This window comes from Cryptomeria japonica, chromosome 4, assembly GCF_030272615.1.
Source record: "Cryptomeria japonica chromosome 4, Sugi_1.0, whole genome shotgun sequence".
Classification (NCBI taxonomy): Eukaryota; Viridiplantae; Streptophyta; class Pinopsida; order Cupressales; family Cupressaceae; genus Cryptomeria; species Cryptomeria japonica.
Window position 1 is genome coordinate 683,448,172 of NC_081408.1, and position 23,243 is coordinate 683,471,414.

Sequence of the window (23,243 nt, forward strand, 5' to 3'; positions counted from 1 at the left end):
GGGATGTAGTAGACATTTCCATGCGGCCTACCGCTAGGTATTGGGTAGAGCCATGCCACGTGACGACGTGATGCGGGGTGATGTCGAGGTGCACACTGCCATGCCATGTGGATGTGTGACTTGGCCACACCACATGATGAGCTACTAGGATAGCTAGACGATTGTTCCTTCCTTCCTCGTTGGTGGCTAGCTATTAGTCACGTAGTGATGTAATGTGCACTTATGAATTTCTTTTAATTATTTATTTAATTCTTTGTGGGCCAGCATTTTATTCTACTTTGACTGTGAAGGTTTAGCCACGATCTTGTGATCTTTTGCACTTTTGATTTGGTGTTCAGATTCTGGATTATTTTCTTGCCTTACTGTTGGATTTGAGGATTTATTATCTTTAATCTTTGGTATTTTGGTGGCTAAACCGGTTTATCCTTGTTGTTTTCGTATGCTGGTCTTGTGTTGCAATGTGAATTCCTCTCCAAGAACGTAGGAGACGGGCTTGGATGAGTGTATACGAGGAAGTAGACGCAAGGAACCTTGAGGATGGGGGTATGTGAGGCTGTGATGCAGCTAGTATCCACTACCTACCTATGTGTGGTGACTATCTCTTGGAGGCTAACCACCTTGCTCAACAAGGGATATTCACAAGGGTCTTGTATGGAAGGTAGCTCCGCTATGGTGTGCCTAGCACCATCAAGCCTTTGAGTGAGATATTGGATTTTTATGATCATATTGTTGTTATGAGATCAGGCATAGAGATGCTGATCGTGCATGTTATCTTTGACCGAGCATTAGACATGCTCACATGTGGCCTTTTCTGTTATGCATTCCAGTTATGTGGATGGTTATTATTTGTATCATGGAGTAAATTGTGTTAACTTGTCACTATGTTATGGGACATAGTCTTTGGAAAGGTTTTCTTATACCTGGCAAGTGTAAACAATTGAGTTATTTATGTTGCTCTTATTTCATGAAAGTTAATTTGGTTGTAGAAATTGATATTTTGAGCTAGTTCTATTCAATAAAATTTTATGAAAAAGATGGATTGGTAAAGGAAATTGATCATGATGGCATGTTTCTTGTCATTTTTGGGTCGATGATTATGGTAATTGTTGTTTACCTCTTTGTAATGCTTTAATTTGGTGTAATGAAAGGAAGAAAATTCTTGTTTCTCTGCTATGATTGTGGATAATTCCTAGAATATTGTAAGGAATGTATGGATTTAGATGTATCTTGCCAATGGATAATGGCGTTTGTAAGGATTTTGCAATTATATTTCATTTATTTATGGAAAGATTTCTATGTGCAATTTGACCTTTGTTGAATGAGTTTCAGGGCTGATGCGTACGACATGTTCTCCATCTAGCCTTACGACTTCCAGGAGTAAGTCGGAACCTAGGGGGGGAGAATGTAGTACCCCTGCCCTAATCTATTTCTAACGTTGGTTTAATCTTGATTAGTTTATCGTAATATTATGTTATAGTCAGATGATTGATTTTAACGCATAGCTATTGATGTGGTTTTCACACTAGTTGTATGCGAGTTGTTAGTGTACCTATTCCGTGGTATTAATATTGAGCTAACACTTTCATTAAATTTTATATATGTATCTATGTATGATCTTGGTTGCAAGAAATTTCAGGTACAACGCCGCATGAGTGCGAGGTTTGTCTTCACCTGGAATTGCAGGTTTGAGTGTACCTTTTTAATCCTTAGAGTTGGATTAGGTGGTCGTAAGACCCTAGTCGGCCTTAGTCGTGCTCTAGTGAGCATCGCCAGTCGTCGTCGGTAATCCCTTTTTGTTTGGGTTTACGAGTCGTCTGTTTGGTTGACCTTCTCGTTTTGCGTGCTTGGTGTGTTTGGTTAAATTGATTAATTAGTCCTTAGTAATTATTTTGATTAAATATGCGTTTGTGCATTAGAAATTAATGGATTAAATTAATCGGGAATTCGTTATGCGATTTTCGTTGTTAATGAATTGCTTATTTTTAATTGGGAGTGAATTCGATTAAATGACTGATTTGGAATATTAAATGCATTTAGGATATGTTGTTGAAAGAAAGTTTTGTATTTGAATTTCAATAGATTGATTGCATTCTGTTGGCGTTTATAATTTGAAAGGTTAAATCGTATTAATTGAGGAAATCGATTTTTAATTGAAAAGCAAGTTTAATTTGTTGTATAGTGAGAAAATGAATTATTTGGTGAATTATTTGTAAATAAAATTTTTAATTCCAAAAATAGAAATTTTGGGTCAACTCTTCCATATAACCCAAATTTGGGGAATTTGGGAGGATGGACATTTTGGAGAAAATTTTTGGTGGAAAAGATTTTGGAATGAAATTGGGGGTTTTGGGAAGGAATGATGCTGGACCTGGCAGGATTGGGCTCTCCTTCAGCTACTCCAGGATTGCGTGTTAAGGTAGGATCCAACTCTCAATTTTAGTTTTTGTTTGAAATGGAAATGGGGGTTTTATCTAGTTTTAGATTCTCCATTGTCTGCCATGCTTATGAACTGATTTAGTAAATTAACCAGCTTGGCTGGAAGTGTTTTTGAGGTGCTGTTAATTCCTCTTTGTTTTTGGGCGTTGGAAACCCTTGGGTGGTTGTAAAAGAATGAAAAAAAACCATCAAGAAAACATTATTTTCATATCAAACCGAAATTGTTATTTCATTGGAATCGGTTCTCATTCAAACCGAAATTTGTTATTTCAATTTGAGTTGGGTTGTATTGTTGTTTTAAAATCGAACTGTGTGTGTAGTACCCCTGCCCTAATCTACTTCTAACCTTGGTTTAATCTTGATTAGTTAATTGTAATAGTATGTTATAGTCAGATGATTGATTTTATGCATAGCTATTGATGTGGTTCTCACACTAGTTGTATGCAAGTTATTCAGTGTTCCTAGTTTGTGATATTAGCATCGAGCTAACGCTTTCATTAAGTTATTATATATGTATGCATGTATGTTCTCTGGTTGCAGGAGATTTCAGGTACAACGCTGCGTGAGTGCGAGGTTCTTCTTCACTTGGATGTGCAGGTTTGAGTGTACCTCTTTTACCCTTAGAGTTGGATTAGGCGGTCGTAAGACCCTAGTTGACCTTCGTCGTGCTCAGGTGAGCATGGTCAGTCGTCGTCGGTGATCCCTTCCTGTTTGGGTTTGCGAGTCGTCTGTTTGGTTGACCTTCTCAGTTTGCGTGCTTGGTGTGTCTGGTTAAATTGGTTAATTAGTCCTTAGTAATTATTTTGATTATATATGTATTTGTGCATTAGAGATTTATGGACTAAATTAACCGAATATTTCGTTATGCGATTTTCGTGATTTTGGATTACTCGTTTTATATTGGGAGTAAATTCGATTTAATGATTGTTTTCGAATATTTAATGCATTTTATTTATGCTGTTGAAAAGAAAGTTTTATATTTTATCACCATAGAGTTAATTGTTGTAGTGCCCCGCCAGGAAACCCCTAAGGGTTTAAGTTAAAAACACTCAATTAGAGTGTAAATTTTTTTTTTTTAAAATAATTATTAAGAGCGTTAATGAAAAGTTACATTATTAAGATAGATTGAAGTTATCTCAAAGTTATCTCTAACTAGATAACACAGCGGAAGGCTAAAATATCCTAAGAGGTTTCCCAACGCGATTACATAACCTTACACCTAACTCAACTTGCGTCATTAGATTCATTAAACTGGATATCTTATTTACGAGATATTGCATAGATCTTGATTATATAAGTGTTCGACAGTCTGACCTCTTATAATTTTTTAGGAAGCATTCATTTACTTTGGTGGTTAGGAGGCCTTTGGTAGATTATTTATTTCAGTGCACTTAAATTCATAATTTTCTTTTAGAGGTCTCCAATTGGTTCCAAGCGTTTAATATAACGAGGTTCTTTCAGTAGGTTTTTTTTAAGATAACCATCCACCCTTGACGTCATCCTTTAATGCTATAAATATGCTTAATGAGATTCATTCGTTTAGGGTTAAACTACAATTAGTAAAACGAGGATTCCATCATTTGATTCTAAAGTATTCACTCACATTTGATATATAGTTTTTTTTAAATATTAAAAGGTATGGTTAATAGGAAGAATTCGTTCCTTAAGGATTATCTACTATTAATAGAGTGAGGTCCCTTTATTTGATTCCATGCGTAGCCAACTAATGAATTGAAGTTCTTTTATGAAAGGTAAAATATGAGTAGCCATGGAAATTCATTTGGAGTTTTAATAGTACTACTAGATGGCTAAAATCATACGTTGAAAATGTTTTAGAGCCACATGAGTTCAACCTTTAACTCTAAGATATAGTTAGCAAGATAATATCTAACATTTCAAGATTAAAGTATAAGTTCCAAGAGATGTTCTTCCATTAGGATTGAATTACAATTATCTTGTTGCAAATCACTTTTTTTTTTATTGTTAAATGAGTATAATGTGAGAGAGATTCTTTTATTAGATTTAATGTATCAACAACTAATTGAATCCCTTCTTTTTCAGTTCATCTTTAACAATCATAAAGAAATTCATTTGTTGGGGTTATAATTATGGTGGACTAGTTGAGTTTCACCAATTATCAAGTTAAATTTCGGTAAGGTTAATTTGTTAAGATTAAACGTAATTGACCAAACAACTATATCCAATATAATGAAACATAATTAACATGACGTTTCCCATTCAAGTTCAATCTTAGCAAGCATGAGGGATTCCTTTTATAAGGATTAAAATATGGATATCTAAATTGAGTTCACCCAATTATCGAATTAATCTGGTGAGGATTAATGTTAAGATTAAAACGTGAAATAACTTAACAAATCATCCAATGCAATGAAGCATAATTAACATGGCGAGAATTCATTCACTAAGGTAAAAGATGGATGTTTATATGATGTTCAACCTTTTAATCTCAATCTGGGAATTGTGACATAAGTTTTCAACTTTGTTTTTCCCTTTTTACATTCAATCCATTAACATACTTATTAACAAATTAATCCGATGAAGTAATTCTATCTAGATTTCTTCCACTATTACAATTTAAATTAACATTACCAATTTACTTTGTCCACACTTTAATTTCAATATTTAAATACCTTGCCATATTCATAATTCACAACGTTATATGAACTTAAATAACTACATTTACCCAGATGTTTAATGTTATGCACTTAAATTTGAATTCATTAAATTTCCACCATACACTTATGCCAGAATGCAACCATTCATGATAATTTAAAACATAAAACAAGTACGCTAAAAACATCACATAACACAGGTATGATCTCGGAGTTCACCCCGGATGGGCTACATCTCCGGGTTTGCTCAACTGCAAGACCCCTTTGGTATTATATCTTTGGGAATTACATAATTGATAAGTCTTTTACATCTTGCCACTGGGCGAATACAAACAATAAGCAACAGGCACCTCAGACGTTAATTACGCAATGATCCCTTTGGTAGTGGATCCTACGAAGTACATCAAGTAAAAAGGGCAAGGATTCCTTAACAGGTGGTACCTTAAATGGGGTCTAGACCGACGTTGGATAGACCAAGGAAAATAGATGACGGGGGTCCCAACAAATTTCCAAATTAATAGATCATGCACAAACGTTAACGAGTAAATACAACATTTTCTCAAATTGACATAAACGTCTATTCGAATTAGTTAACACTAGATCCCCACTAATGATAAGATGGTTTTACAAAGGTACTCTAGCCCCTTTGAACTGCACAAGGATACATAAGACAAATTAAGGACGAACACCACCCTTTCGGTTTACTCATTAACACCTAACTGCGAGTTCTAACATTTCCCACTTAAAAGAATTAAAGCCTACATGCACTCTTCAACATTGCCAAGATAATGAAACTCATTTCCATATTATATTTCAACAAGACCAAATCAATATAGGTCATATCATTATATATATTTATACAGATTAGATGGTTACCTGTACTAACACATATTTTAAACATATCTATTATGAACATTTATCACTTATTACAATTTTCATCTCAACACAAATTTTAATATAAAATATTGCCTAAAATACATTTATATGAATAAACCCTTTTTTATGATAGTGTAAAATAACACAACAATACTTGAACTAAATCTATTTTAATAAGCATCCTTTTTTTTAAAATTGTATATACTTCTCCATTCGAATTTTAATATCAAATATTGCTTATAATATATTGATATTAATAAGCATCTTTTTTTTTTTGATTGTAGAAAATGAAACCAACTAAAACCAATTTTTAACTCACAAAACAAAACTAATTTAATAACTATCGAACAACACAAAAAAAAAACAAATTTTTTAAAAAAATCTGTTTGCGGCCAAACCCTAGCCGAGCCCCCAACCGCAGGGAACTGCGGCCACCATGGCGGGCGCAGCCCGGGGGTTCTGCGTCCGCCATGGGGGACGCAGTCCCTACGGCTCCCCCACACAGTGGTGCCAGAAGGGGCTGCGGCCTCCAATGGAGACGCAGTCCCCTTCGGCCACCACTGTGTGTGGGCGCCGATAGAGATCTGCGAGCGGCGCGCGGGGGAGGGGGCGGGTTGAGCTTCGGCTCCCCCCCCCGAACCCCTCAAAATTTTTGCATTTAAATTTTATTTTTATTTTTTTTCTTTTTCCTTCCTTCATTCGATTCACAGTTCGAAAATTTACCCCCCCCTTTTTTTTTTCATATGAATCCGACTTACAGTTGGGTTTTATCAAAATAAATCTCAAAAATACAGACCCATTTATTCCCAGATTTGTATAAAAAAACTCCTTATGGAAAGAATGTCTCCTATCAAGTTTAAATCACAAAATCTATTAACAACAAGGATTGATTTAAAATAACCAAGTTGGGAAGAGACTGAAAACTAACTTCAAAACATTCATGTGACATACTGTTTTTTTTGTTCAACAAATAAATAAGGAGAAGATTCGATTCTTACCTCACAATGCAAATTCCAGGTTTGAATCTTGAATGAAAAGCTTCAGCCACTCCAAGCAAGCAAGGAAAACTCCATTCTTTTCTTCCCAAACCATGTTTTTTCAAAAAGAGACCCAAAAAAAACCAAGAACCCCAAAATGCTTGCAAAACTAAGATTAAAAACAAAGCCCTAGTTTTTGCCCTAATTTCAATTTCGAATTTAGGGTTTTATTTCTAAAATACAATAAATGAAAATCCAAATGGGAATCATTCATTCCTTCCTTGTTCATTTTTCTTTTAAAATTTAAAAGCTTCTACTTCATATTCAGCTCTAATTTAATTTACTGAAAATCAAACTTTTATATTTTATCAACTATACAAGTAAGAAGAAATAATTTCTTTTAAATAATAATAATTTTCTTTTTTTTTTTTTTCTCCAAATGCGAAAATGCGTAATTTATTGCTATCTCCCAAATGTCTTTAAATTTTTCCTTTCCAAAAACGTATAATCTCATTAAATTCGTTATTTTAAAATTAGCTATTAAATTAACTCGCTACAACATAATAAAGCGATATTTTTAAATAAATGACTAATCTAATGCAAGAGTTTAATTTATTCTAATTTCTCGACTACAAATGCATAAAAGTTACAAATGCGTAAATGAGCACACTAACCTCAGTTAAATACCTTGAACTTGCTACAATAATAATTTAAAGCAAATCTCTTTAATTACTGATTAATCGTATAAATAAGCTACCTATTTAAATTTCTATATCTCTAATGTGTACGTTTAACCATAATTTTAAATTTAATACTTAGGATAACAAACCTCACTTACCTCGTGCAAGGCACACAAATCGAGGTAGTCCTTCAAATCTCTCGACACGCATCCCAATGAAAGGAAAGCCCCATGAATCCACACACGATGCTCTCCTAACCATGGCTAAGGCAAGACGAGAGTTATATGACCACTAAATCCGAATTCAAAAGATGAAGGAGCATACTCAACCTTGCAAATTCCAAAAGAGATGAACCTTGCCCTAAGCGATGTTGTACCTGCAAATCTCCTGCACCCATGAATTCATACAAGCATGCATATACAAATACATATTCAATGAAGACGTTAGCTCAAGATTTATCACAAGGGTTAGGAAACAATTATATTTACACGAGAATCGAGGCAAACGCACAATAATAAGTATGCACAATTTATTTATATTATCTAAACTACACATTACATATCAGTTAATCTACCATTCAAGAGTGCCACATAGGTGGTCAATCAAGGTTAAACGGGTTTTAAAAGTCCGACTAGGGTATGGGCATTACAATTGTGTTCTGTTGGCTTATTTGATTTGAAAGGTTAAATTTAATTAAAGAAGAAAATTGATTTTGGAATTGATAAAGCAAGTTAATTTTGTTGCTATATTTAGAAAAGCATTATTTTGAAGAATTATTTGGTAAATAAAAATTTTAATTCCAAAAATGGAATTTTTGGGGTCAACTCTTCCATATAACCCAAATTTGGGGAAAATTGGAGAGGATGGGCAAATCTGGAAAATTCTTGGTTGGAGATGAATTTGGGAATTTTGGATGAAATTGGAGGTTTTGAGAAGGAATGATGCTGGATCTGGCAGGTGGGCTCTCCTTCAGCCATTCCAGGATTGCGTTTTAAGGTAGGATTCTGATTTTGTTATTGAAAAATCAATGTGATTGTCCATTTTGAATTGGCTGAAAATTTTGGTTTTGAGATTTTGGTTAATTCCTCTTTGCTTTTGGGCGTTTGAAACCCTTGGGGGTATGTTAAGGATGAGCAACCATCAAGAAAACATGATAACAAACCCAGTTCATTTAAACTGAACCCATAATAAATCAAAATTTATACTCATGAGGAAATTTGTTGTGGGTGTTCTTGTTTGTTTGCACTGAACTGTGTGTTCGAAGAAAATTTTAAACGTTTTTGTTCGAATCTGAACTGGGCGTATTTTTTTTATTATATTATATTGAACTGTGTTTAAAAAGGAAAAAGAAAATATTTGTTTCATGCCAAGCTGGGCATTTCGCGTTAATTTATCGAACTGGGCTTTTTGTTCAAACCCGGACTGTGCGTTTATTTGTTTGAGCGAACTGGGCATTGTTTTTTTATTAAAAACGTTGTATTTGGGGTTGGAGGGTGGGGAGCGGAGCTCCACCCGCTCCTCCCCCCCTCCCCCCTCCCCCCGCACATCTCCCCTTTCTACCGCACGCTCCCCCTGTTTTCTCCCCCCCAGCTCGCTGGTACTCAAGGCTTGGGGCGCGGCACTGTGGTGGTTGCAGGTCCGTGGTGGCCGCAGGGCGCCGCGGAGCCTACGAGCACCGCAGCGGCGCCGCCACTCGGGCATTGCCTGCGGCTAGGGTTAGGGCACGGCCCGCCCTAGCCACGCTGTTTTAAATGCATTTTTTGTTTGTTAAAAAGAAAACATGGTTTTTTTTAAACGTGGTTTTTTATAATGTATTTTTTTTTGTATTCAAAAAAAAATAAAGATGCATATAATATTTTTAAATATTATTTTAATATTAAGCTTTAATTAGTTGCGTAGTTATGATTAAGGGGCATAAAAAAATGATAAATGTTAAATTGGAATTGTTTAATTTTATAATGGAGATTATAGATTAAGCATTATTCTACTTCATTTCGTGACTTATGCCTCCTTTAAATTAAGTTTTAAGACTGTTAACTTCGCAACTGAACATCATTGATGTCATTCCGAGTGATCTTGGATTAATAAATTTAGATTTTACCTTCTAGCTGATTAGAGCATTTGGCTAATTGAGAAGTAGTGAAATATTTATCGTTGGGTGTTTGAATTGAATCGATGTGCTTTTGGAAATGATTAGCTTCTTTAGATTCTCTTTCTACATTTTTATTTCCGTAATCCGTATAATGTATCTGGAATTGAAATTATGAATCTGTAGAGATTGATTTTAGACTAGTATGTTAATGACGTTTTGATTGGAGATTAAATATCTCATTTTAGTTGATTAATGGTTGACTGAATTTTTATTAATATGAATTGGTTTAAAAACTCATTATGGCTTAATTTGCCTGTTCGATGCTTTGAACCTTAAGAGTTAGAAAACCAAGACCAACCTATCCCTAGATGAGGTAGATGCTGTAAGCTGATTTAGATCTTGTAGAAAACTTGATCAACTTGTAATGTTAAATCAATTGGAGGAAATATTATCTTTTCTGATTATTGTTTTGCGAGTTTTATTGTTGTATTCACTTTTAATTATGAAATGGCAAGAGTGCTTTGTTTGATAGGACCTTGTCGTATGGCTTGACTTGGGGTACCTATTTCAGTCCTCGATTCCGAGTTGATTGTTGTATTATGGTAGTGTCGTTTTTGGTCATATCCTCATTGTGTGGGTCGAATGATGATTCATGGTTGACCTTAGTTTGTCAGGTCTCTAGTTAGAGTACCGTCAGTAAGTGTTCTTCTTTGAGTCGTGTTGACCAGATGATTGTTCTCCTTCTTGAACTCCGTTCGTCTGACCATGTGTATTCCTTGGTTTGAGTTCGTCTGAGTTAGTCTAGTGTCGTATGGGAAAGTGGCTTTCGAATGGGAGCCGCGCCCAAAGAGGCTGCTAGGTAACCCGTCGAAAGTGAGTCTAATAATTGATAACCTAAGTAGATTAGAATGTAATCTCTAATAAGATAATGTGCCTCACACATGAGACGAGTGCTATCATAGATTCGACATGCTGTGAGAAGGCCTGAAATGGCAAACTACCTTCCTTGTCTTCACGAGAGGATGTGTGGGTCCACATGAGACTTGGATGGGCCGGAAGCTCAGATTAGGTTGCTAGGGTGACCTAGTGTATGGGGCCGGAACCTATGAAGACTTGCCATGGTATCCATACCAGGTCGTGTGATGACACTTGTCCCTACGTTCACTAGTGTGTTGTCATTTTGTCCTGTTAGGAGTACCTTTGTGAGTCATCCTTTGTCTCTGCCCTTGTGAGTGTCGGTTTCATGTTAGACCTTGGGTGGTGATGGCTCAGTTTTTTGGATGCTCTCATGGACCTCTTGTTTTAGCTTTGATTATGTTCAGCTGGATCCTGTTCTTTTCAAGGATCATTTATGTATTAATTGATCGATGCGGTCGTTTGTATATTGTTTATGTATCGCCTTGATGGCTGGATTGAGATGGTGTAACCTCTTGTATTCTTAACCTTTATTAATTATCAGAGGGGTCTTGCAGTTGAGGAGACCCAGAGATGTAGCCCTTTAGGGGTGAACTCCGAGATCATTATGGTGTTATGTGATGTATTCTCTTATGTTTCCTTTATTCAGCTTTATCATGTATGTTTAGCTTATGTTAAAATGGTTAAGTGGATAAATGGGAATTAACTATAAATGCTTATATTCGGTTCTTTCTTGAATGCCATGTTGATTGAATGCATAAGTGGTTTAGATGAGATGTGCCGTAGATGCATGTAGGTAATCGTCCTTTAAAATGCAATAAGTTGGAATATGAAAGAATGTAACTTAGAGTAATGAATTATACTTAGTTGTTGTTAAGAAATTTAAATATGCTTGGAAAGATCTCTTTTGTTATGATGAAATCCTAGTGTATTAGAATGTTAGATGTATGACTTGTTAATTTTAAATGAAAAGATTGAATGAAGATTATGCATGAATCTTAATGATGAATCTTCACTTGTGGTTTACATTTCCCTCTTTTGAAAAGAATTATCCTAATTATGAATTACCTCGTTATTAAGATATTCAGCTTTTGGATTAATTATGTGAGTTAAGTGAATTGTGAAATTTAAGTAATCTCATTGGGAAACTCTTTAGGTGTTTGTTGAAGTCTTCCGCTTTGTAATCTGAATCTTTGATATCTTGTTGCATCTTATGTGTTGTAACTTAAAAAAAATAAAAATTTTGCACTCTATTCTTGTATTTTTGGCTTATCCCTTCGGGGTTTCCTGGCGGGGCATTACAGTGTGTATTCAAAAATAAACAAAATTTATTATTTTTTGAACTGTGTTATTTAGTTTGGACTGTGCGTTTCATTGTTCACCGAACTGGGCGAGTTTTATTTTTATAAAAACGAAATTGTTTGGGTTGGGGTTCGGAGGGCGAGGAGCGGAGCTCCACCCGCTCCTCCCCCCTTCCCCCGCTCATCCCCCCCTTGCTCCCTGTTTCCTACGCGTTCCCGTGGCTCGTGCTCGCAGACGCTCGTGGCTGCGGCCCACGACGGTGGCCGCAGAGGCCGCGGTGGCCGCAGGGCACCGCGGCACCTGCGGGCACCACCGTGAGCGCTGCCCACGGGTGGTTCCCCGGCACTGTGGCTAGGGTACAGCCCACCCTCGCCTGGGGTTTTTTAAATGCATTTTGTTTTGTTTAAAACATAGTTTATAAAACATTTTTTTTTAATGTGTTTTTTTTTATCATCAAAAAAAAAAATGCTTATCATATGTTGAATATTATAAAATGGGTTTTTTTTCTTTTAATGTATGTTTTTCCCATTCAAAAAAAATGCTTATCATATGTTGAATATTATTTTAATGATTAGTGTTAATTAGTTCTTAATTACGATTAAAGGTGGCATTAATATTGTTATGTTAATTGGATATATACGAGGTAATTACTTATTGATGTTGTTAATATCATCTTAGAACATATCATTTGAGTAATTGAAAAGTAGTGAAATATTTATCGTTGGGCATTAGAAATTTAACGATATGCTTTTGATACTGATTTTCTCCTTTTAGACTTCCTTTTTTATATTTATATTTCCGTGCTTCGTATGGTACATCTGGGATTGAAAATTATGAATCTGTAGAGATTGATTGTTAACCAGTATGTCTATGATGTTTTGTCGGAGATTAAATATCTTATTTTAGTTGATTGATGGTTGTCTGAATTTTATTAATATGAATTGGTTAAAAACTCATTATGGCTTATATGCCTGTTCTATGCTTTGAACTTTAGGAGTTAGAAAACCAAGAACAACTTATCCCTTGATGAGGTAGATAACTGTAATCTGTTTTGGATCTTGTAGAAAACTTGATCGATTTTAATGTTTAAATCAATTTGAGGAAATATTGTCTTTTCTGATTATTGCCTTGCGAGTTTAATTTCTGTATTCGCCTTTAATTATGAAATGGCATGTTTTGCTTTGTTTAGTAGGACCCTGTTGTATGGATTGACTTGGGGTATCTGATTCAGTCCTCTGTTCCGAGTTGACTGTTGTATTGTGGTAGTGTCGTTTTGGTCATATCCTCTTTGTGTGAGTTGAATGATGATTCATGGTTGACCTTAGTTTGTTAGGTCTCTAGTTAGAGAACCGTCAGTAAGTGTTCACCTTTGAGTCGTGTTTGACCAGATGATTGTTTGTCCCTTCTTGAACTCCGTTCGTCTGACCATGTGTATTCCTTGGTTTTGAGTTCGTTTGAGTATAGTCTAGTGTCGTATGGGAAAGTGGCTTTCGATTGGGGGCCGCGCCCAAAGTGGCTGCTAGGTAACCCGTCGAAAGTGAGTTTAATAAGTGATAACCTTTAAATAGATTAGAATGTAATCTATAAATAAGATAATGTGCCTCACACATGGGATGAGAGCTATCATAGACTCGACATGCTGTGGGAAGGCCTGAAATGGCAAACTACCATCCTTGTCTTCACGAGAGGATGTGTGGGTCCACATGAGGCTTGGATGGGCCGGAAGCTCGGATTAGGTTGCCAGGGTGACCCAGTGTATGGGACCGGAGCCTATGAAGACTTGCCATGGTAACCATACTAGGTTGTGTGATGACACTTGTCCCTACGTTCGCTAGTGTGTTGTCGTTTGTCCTATTTTGAGTATCTTTGTGGGTCGTCCTTTCGTCTCTGCCCTTGTGAGTGTTAGTGTCATGATAGACCTTGGGTGGTGATGACTCAGTTTTATGGATGCTCTCATGGACCTCTTGTATTAGCTTTGATTATGTTCAGCTGGATCCTGTTCTTTTTAAGGATCGTTATGTATTAATTGACCGATGCGGTCATTTGTATATTGTTTATGTATTGCCTTGATGGCCGGATTGTAAAGGTGTAACCTCTTGTACTCTTAACCTTATTATTTATCAGAGAGGGTCTTGCAGTTGAGCAGACCCGGAGATGTAGCCCTTTAGGGGTGAACTCCGAGATCATTATGGAGTTATGTGATGTATTCTCTTATGTTTCCTTTATTTAGCTTTATCATGTATGATCAGCTTATGTTAAAATGGTTAAGTGGATAAATGGGAATTAACTATAAATGCTTATATGCAGTTCTTTCTTGAATGCCATGTTGATCGAATGCATAAGTAGTTTAGATGAGATTTATCGTAGATGCTAGAATGCAATCGTCTTTTGAAATGCAATAAATTGGAATATGGAAGAATGTATCTTAGAGTAATGAATTATCCGGGTCAGTGCAAGAAGATGAGTCCACTTTTTGGCTAAAAAGTGGAAGTGTTTTCCCTGATTTTCAGATTTTGTCTCATTTGAGCTTAAATTTTGAAACACTTAGAGATTGAATCTTGGAAAAAGTCTGTAATATAAAAGATAGCCCTCTGAGTGTATTTTCCAAATATATAATTTATTTTAATACCCACATAATAAAAAATAACTTTTTAAATGGAGTTCTGAAAACTTTGTTTTAAAAATGCCTGTTTCAGGACCATACCATGCATGTGTACGACCCACACTTTTTGACACAATTAAAATTATTTTCTCAAACCGTTTTGGGAAATGGTTTGTAACACACTGAAGATTGATGAGCATATTTTTCTGTATTTTTTTTTTTAATATATTTTTTTTAATTAATTTTTTAATGGCCGTAATTATCTTTTTAAAAATTTGATGTGTACGACCCACATAATTTGATGTAAACTTAACATTTTTTGATTTTTTTTTTTTTTAAATACAAAAGAATTTTGTGTAGATTGATGACATATAATTTTTTTTCCAAAATTCTTTAAAATAAAAAAGTTATTAAATTAACAAAATTAGTTAATATTTCAAATTTATGGACCCGATTTAGTATAAATTAAATGAAAAATAGTTAAAATAATCAAATTTTAAATAAATTTACATATTTAGAATCTAGACAGTATAATCTGAAATGGGTTTTAATTTCGTATAAAAATTCTCTGATTAGAGGCGTGTAAACTATTTCTGAAGTTCATATTTGTGCTTTCATTCATGGAGATTTGAATTTGCAGGTCCATGTCTCAGGTGTGGCCATCCCAGGCCTATCCCGAGCCTAATCCCGAGCCAAGTGGCGGGTTGTGGAATCAACTTCCACAAAACGGGCCCCCGTTTTCAAACAAGGGCGGCTTGTAGAAAAAAAAGGAAAAATGCCATTTAGAAACGGGGGCCCGCTTTTAAACAAAACGGGGGCCCGTTTTTAGAAACGGGCCCCCGTTTTGTTTAAAAGCGGGCTCCCGTTTTAGAACAAAACGGGGGCCCATTTTTTTCTCTTCGAACCCCCGTTACCTTTCGGCTCGGGAGCCCAAAGCATAAACGGGCCCCCGTTTTTTGCAAACGGGCCCCCGTTTATGAGAGCGCATTTTCCAACGTGCGGACTTCCGTGAATTTGTGACTCATTACCTTGCACTTACCCATCCTCAGTTGTTGTAAGGAAGTTAAATATGCTTGGAAAGATCTCTTCTGTTATGATGAAATCCTAGTATATTAGAATGTTAGATGTATGGTTTGTAATTTTAAATGAAAAGCTTGAATGAAGATTATGAATGGATCTTAATGATGAATCTTCACTTGTGATTTATATTTCCCTCTTTTGAAAGGAATTATCCTGATTATGAATTATCTCGTTATTAAGATATTCAGCTTTTGGATTAATTGTGTGAGATAAGTGAATTGTGAAAATTAAGTAATCTCGTTGGGAAACTCTTTAGGAGTTAGTTGATGTCTTCCGCTATGTAATCTGAATCTTTGGTATCTTGTAGTATCTTAATGTGGTGTAACTTAAAAAAAAAAAAAAATTGCACTCTATTCTTGAGTTATGGCTTAATCCCTTTGGGGCTTCCTGGCGGGGCATTACAATTTTAGCATTTTAGCATTTTGCATTTTATGATTTTAGCATTTTAGTATTTGAGCATTTTAGCATTTTTGCATTTTAGCATTTAGCATTTTAGCATTTTAGCATTTTTCTTTTAATATTTAGCATTTTAGCATTTTAGCATTTAGCATTTCAGCATTTGTGTATTTTAGCATTTTTGCATTTGAGTATTTTAGCATTTTGCATTTCAGCATTTTAGTATTTTGCTTCTAGCATTTAGTATTTTAGAATTTTAGCATTTTAGCATTTTGCATTTTAGCATTTTAGCATTTTGGTTTTAGCATTTTAGCATTTTAGCATTTAGCATTTCAGCATTTTTAGCATTTAGCATTTCAGTATTTTAGCATTTTAGCATTTTTACATTTTAGCATTTTACCATTTAGCATTTTGCATTTTAGCATTTTAGCATTTTAGCATATTTGCATTTTAGTATTTTAACATTTAGCATTTTAGCATTTTAGTATTTTGCATTTTAGCATTTTAGCATTTTAGCATTTTGGCATTTAGCATTTAGCATTTTTGCATTTTAGCATTTTTACATTTTAGCATTTTACATTTTAGCATTTAAGTATTTTAGCATTTTGCTTTTAGCATTTAGCATTTTAGTATTTTAGCATTTTAGCATTTCAGTATTTTAGTATTTTAGCATTTTAGCATTTTAGCATTTTGCATTTTAGCATTTAAGCATTTTAGCATTTTTATTTTATCATTTAGCATTTAGTATTTTAGTTTTTTAGCATTTAGCATTTACCATTTTAGCATTTAGCATTTTAGCAGTTAGCATTTCAGCATTTTTGCATTTTAGCATTTTAGCATTTAGCATTTTAGTTGTTAGCATTTCAGCATTTTTGCATTTTAGCATTTTAGCATTTTGGATTTTATCATTTTATCATTTTATCATTTTAGCATTTTTACATTTTAGCATTTTAGCATTTTGCATTTTATCATTTTAGCATATTTGCATTTTAGTATTTTAGCATTTAGCATTTTAGCATTTTAGCATTTTGCATTTTAGCATTTTAGCATTTTGGCATTTAGCATTTAGCATTTTTGCATTTTAGCATTTTTGCATTTTAGCATTTTACATTTTAGCATTTAAGTATTTTAGCATTTTGCTTTTAGCATTTAGCATTTTAGTATTTTAGCATTTTAGCATTTCAGTGTTTTAGTATTTTAGCATTTTAGCATTTTAGCATTTTGCATTCTAGCATTTAAGCATTTTAACATTTTTATTTTATCATTTAGCATTTAGTATTTTAGCTTTTTAGCATTTAGCATTTAGCATTTTAACATTTAGCATTTTAGCAATTAGCATTTCAGTATTTTTGCATTTTAGCATTTTAGCATTTAGCATTTTAGTTGTTAGCATTTCAGCATTTTTGCATTTTAGCATTTTAGCATTTTAGCATTTTGCATTTTAGCATTTTAGCATTTTGCATTTTGCATTTTAGCATTTAGCATTTTAGCATTTTAGCATTTTGCATTTAGTATTTTAGCATTTAGCATTTTAGCATTTTAACATTTTGCATTTTTGCATTTTAGCATTTTAGCATTTTTGCATTTTAGTATTTTAGCATTTTGCTTTTAGCATTTAGCATTTTAGTATTTTAGCATTTTAGCATTTCAGTATTTTAGCATTTTAGCATTTTAGTATTTTAACATTTTAGTATTTTAGCATTTAAGCATTTTAGCATTTTTATTTTCTCATTTAGCATTTAGTATTTTAGCTTTTTAGCTTTTTAGCATTTAGCATTTAGCATTTAGCATTTAGCATGTTAGCATTTAGCATTCCAGCATCTTTGCATTTTAGCACTTTAGCATTTTAGCAGTTAGCATTTCAGCAATTTTGCATTTTAGCATTTTAGCATTTTAGCATTTTGCATTTTAGCATTTTAGCATTTTAGCATTTTAGCTTTTAGCATTTTAGCATTTTAGCATTTTGCTTTTAATATTTAGCATTTTAGCATTTTGCATTTTGCTTTTTAGCATTTTAGCATTTTGCGTTTTTGCATTTTTGCATTTTTGCATTTAGCATTTTGCATTTTAGCATTTTAGCATTTTTGCATTTTGCATTTTAGCATTTTAGCATTTTTGCATTTTGGTTTTAGCATTTAGCATTTTAGCATTTTTGCATTTTTGCATTTAGCATTTTGCATTTTACCATTTAGTTTTTTGCATTTTAGCATTTTAGCATTTTTGCATTTTAGCATTTTGCTTTTAATATTTAGCATTTTAGCATTTTGCATTTTGCATTTTAGCATTTTGCATTTTAGCATTTTAGCATTTTTAGCATTATAGCAGTTAGCATTTCAGCATTTTTGCATTTTTGCATTTTAACATTTTAGCATTTAGCATTTAGCATTTTAATAGCATTTTAGTTTTTAGAATTTTAGCATTTTAGCATTTACCATTTTGCATTTTAGCATTTTAGCTTTTAGCATTTTGCATTTTAGCATTTCAGCATTTTAATATTTTTGCATTTTAGCATTTAGCATTTTAGCATTTTAGCATTTTAGCATTTTGCTTTTAATATTTAGCATTTTAGCATTTTAGCATTTTGCATTTTGCATTTTGCATTTTGCATTTTAGCATTTTAACATTTTACTTTTAGCATTTTTAGCATTTTTGCATTTTTGTATTGTAGCATTTTTGCATTTTAGTATTTTAGCATTTTGCTTTTAACATTTTAGCATTTAGCATTTTAACATTTTAGCATTTTAGCTTTTAGCATTTTGGCATTTTAGCATTTTGCATTTTACATTTTGCATTTTAGCATTTAGCATTTAGCATTTTAGCAGTTAGCATTTCAGCATTTTAACATTTTTGCATTTTAGCATTTTAGCATTTAGCATTTAGCATTTTTGAATTTTTACATTTTTGCATTTTAGCATTTTAGCATTTAGCATTTTGCATTTTAGCATTTTAGCATTTTGGTTTTAGCATTTAGCATTTTAGCATTTTAGCATTTAGCATTTTAACATTTTAGCATTTAGCATTTTAGCATTTTTAAATTTTAGCATTTTTGCATTTTAGCATTTAGCATTTTATCATTTTAGCATTTTAGCTTTTAGCAGTTAGCATTTCAATATTTTAGCATTTTGCATTTTAGCATTTTAGCATTTAGCATTTTAGCAGTTAGCATTTCAACATTTTAACATTTTTGAATTTTAGCTTTTAGCATTTTGCATTTTATGATTTTAGCAGTTAGCATTTCAGCATTTTAGCAGTTAGCATTTCAGCATTTTAGCATTTTGCATTTTATGATTTTAGCATTTTAGTATTTGAGCATTTTAGCATTTTTGCATTTTAGCATTTAGCATTTTAGTATTTTAGCATTTTAGCATTTAGCATTTCAGCATTTGTGTATTTTAGCATTTTTGCATTTTAGCATTTTAGCATTTTGCATTTCAGCATTTTAGTATTTTTTTTTTAGCATTTAGCATTTTAGAATTTTAGCATTTTAGCATTTTGCATTTTAGCATTTTAGCATTTTGGTTTTAGCATTTTAGCATTTAGCATTTCAGCATTTTTAGCATTTAGCATTTCAGTATTTTAGCATTTTAGCATTTTTACATTTTAGCATTTTAGCATTTTAGCATTTTACCATTTAGCATTTTGCATTTTAGCATTTTAGCATATTTGCATTTTACTATTTTAGCATTTAGCATTTTAGCATTTTAGCATTTTGCATTTTAGCATTTTAGCATTTAGCATTTTTCCATTTTAGCATTTTTACATTTTAGCATTTTACATTTTAGCATTTAAGTATTTTAGCATTTTGCTTTTAGCATTTAGCATTTTAGTATTTTAAGATTTTAGCATTTCAGTATTTTAGTATTTTAGCATTTTAGCATTTTGCATTTTAGCATTTCAGTATTTTAGTATTTTAGCATTTTAGTATTTTAGTATTTTAGCATTTTAGCATTTTGCATTTTAACATTTAAGCATTTTAGTATTTTTATTTTATGATTTAGCATTTAGTATTTTAGTTTTTTAGCATTTAGCATTTAGCATTTTAGCATTTAGCATTTTAGCAGTTAGCATTTCAGCATTTTTGCATTTTAGCAGTTTGCATTTCAGCATTTTTGCATTTTAGCATTTTAGCATTTAGCATTTTAGTTGTTAGCATTTCAGCATTTTTGCATTTTAGCATTTTAGCATTTTGCATTTTAGCATTTTAGCATTTTAGCTTTTTGCATTTTGCATTTTGCATTTTAGTATTTTAGCATTTTTGCATTTTAGTATTTTGCTTTTAATATTTAGCATTTTAGCATTTAGCATTTTGCATTTTAGCATTTTAGCTTTTAGCATTTTGCATTTTGCATTTTAGCATTTTAGTATTTTAGCATTTTAGCATTTTTCACTTTAGCATTTTAGCATTTAGCATTTTGCATTTTAGCGTTTTAGTATTTTAGCTTTTAGCATTTTGCATTTTAGCATTTTAGCATTTTAGCTTTTAGCATTTTTCATTTTAGCATTTTAGCATTTTTGCATTTTTGCATTTTAGCATTTAGCATTTTAGTATTTTAGCATTTTTACATTTTAGCATTTTGCATTTTAGTATTTTAGCATTTTTACATTTTAGCATTTTGCATTTTAGTATTTTAGCATTTTAGCATTTAGCATTTTGCATTTTAGCATTTTAGCATTTTACATTTTAACATTTTAACATTTTAGCATTTTAGCATTTAACATTTCAGCATTTTAACATTTTAACATTTTTACATTTTAGCATTTTAGCACTTTACCATTTAGCATTTTGCATTTTAGCATTTTAGCATATTTGCATTTTAATATTTTAGCATTTAGCATTTTAGCATTTTAGCATTTTACATTTTAGCATTTTAGCATTTTGGTGTTTAGCATTTAGCATTTTTGCATTTTTGCATTTTTGCATTTTAGCATTTTACATTTTAGCATTTAAGTATTTTAGCATTTTGCTTTTAACATTGAGCTTTTTAGTATTTTAGCATTTTAGCATTTCAGTATTTTAGCATTTTAGCATTTTAGCATTTTGCATTTTAGCATTTTTGCTTTTTAACATTTTAGCATTTAGCATTTTGCATTTTAGCATTTTAGCATTTTAGCATTTTGCATTTTGCATTTTAACATTTTAGCATTTTAGCATTTTTGCATTTTAGTATTTTAGCATTTACCATTTTGCATTTAAGCATTTTGCTTTTTTAGATTTCAACATTTTAGCATTTTGCTTTTAGCATTTAGCATTTTAGAATTTTTGCATTTTAGCATTTTAGTATTTTAGCATTTGAGTATTTTAACATTTTTGCATTTTGCATTTTATCATTTTAGCATTTTTAGCATTATAACAGTTAGCATTTCAGCATTTTTGCATTTTAGCATTTTAACATTTTAGCATTTAGCATTTTGCATTTTAGCAATTAAGCATTTTAGTATTTTTATTTTATCATTTAGAATTAGTATTTTAGCTTTTTAGCATTTAGCATTTAGCATTTTAGCATTTAGCATTTTAGCAGTTAGCATTTCAGCATTTTAGCATTTTTGCATTTTAGCATTTTAGCATTTTAGCATTTTAGCATTTTTGCATTTTAGCATTTTAGCATTTTAGCATTTAGCATTTTGCTTTTAATATTTACCATTTTAGCCTTTTAGCATTTTAGCATTTTGCATTTTGCATTTTAGCATTTTTGCATTTTAGCATTTTGCATTTTAGCATTTTAACATTTTTAGCATTATAGCAGTTAGCATTTCAGCAATTTTGCATTTTAGCATTTTAGCATTTAGCATTTAGCATTTTAGTAGCATTTTAGATTTTAGCATTTTAGTATTTTAGCATTTACCATTTTGCATTTTAGCAATTAAGCATTTTAGTATTTTTATTTTATCATTTAGAATTAGTATTTTAGCTTTTTAGCATTTAGCATTTAGCATTTTAGCATTTAGCATTTTAGCAGTTAGCATTTCAGCATTTTTGCATTTTTGCATTTTAGCATTTTAGCATTTTAGCATTTTTGCATTTTAGCATTTTAGCATTTAGCATTTTGCTTTTAATATTTAGCATTTTAGCCTTTTAGCATTTTAGCATTTTGTATTTTGCATTTTAACATTTTTGTATTTTAGCATTTTGCATTTTGCATTTTAGCATTTTTAGCATTATAGCAGTTAGCATTTCAGCAATTTTGCATTTTAGCATTTAACATTTTGCATTTTAGTAGCATTTTAGTATTTTAGCATTTACCATTTTGCATTTTAGCATTTTAGCTTTTAGCATTTTGCATTTTAGCATTTTAGCATTTTTCTATTTTAGCATTTAGCATTTTAGCATTTTGCTTTTAATATATAACATTTTACACATTTTAGCATTTAGCATTTTGCATTTTAGCATTTTTGTATTTTAGCATTTAGCATTTTAGCATTTTAGCATTTTAGTATTTTGGCATTTAACATTTTGCATTTTAGCATTTTTGCATTTTAGCATTTTATATTTTGGCATTTAAGTATTTTATCATTTTGCTTTTAGCATTTAGCTTTTTAGTATTTTAGCATTTTAGCATTTCAATATTTTAGTATTTTAGCATTTTTGCATTTTAGCATTTTGCATTTTAGCATTTTTGCATTTTAGCATTTTCGCATTTTGCATTTTGCATTTTAGCATTTTAGCATTTTGGCATTTAGCATTTTGCATTTTAACATTTTAGCATTTTAGCATTTTTGCATTTTAGCATTTTAGTATTTACCATTTTGCATTTTAGCATTTTAGTTTTTAATATTTTGCATTTTAGCATTTTGCATTTTTGGATTTCAACATTTTAGCATTTAGGATTTTAGAATTTTTGCATTTTAGCATTTTAGCATTTTAGCATTTTGCTTTTAATATTTAGCATTTTAGCATTTAGCATTTAGTATTTAGCATTTTAGCATTTTAGCATTTTAGCATTTTAGCATTTTGTATTTTAGCATTTAGCATTTTGCTTTTAATATTTAGCGTTTTAGCCTTTTAGCATTTTAGCATTTTTCATTTTTCATTTTAGCATTTTTGCATTTTTGCATTTTGCATTTTAGCATTTAAGCATTTTTAGCATTATAGCAGTTAGCATTTCAGCAATTTTGCATTTTAGCATTTAGCATTTTGCATTTTAGTAGCGTTTTAGTTTTTAGCATTTTAGTATTTTAGCATTTACCATTTTGCATTTTAGCATTTTAGCTTTTAGCATTTTGCATTTTAGCATTTTAGCATTTTTGTATTTTAGC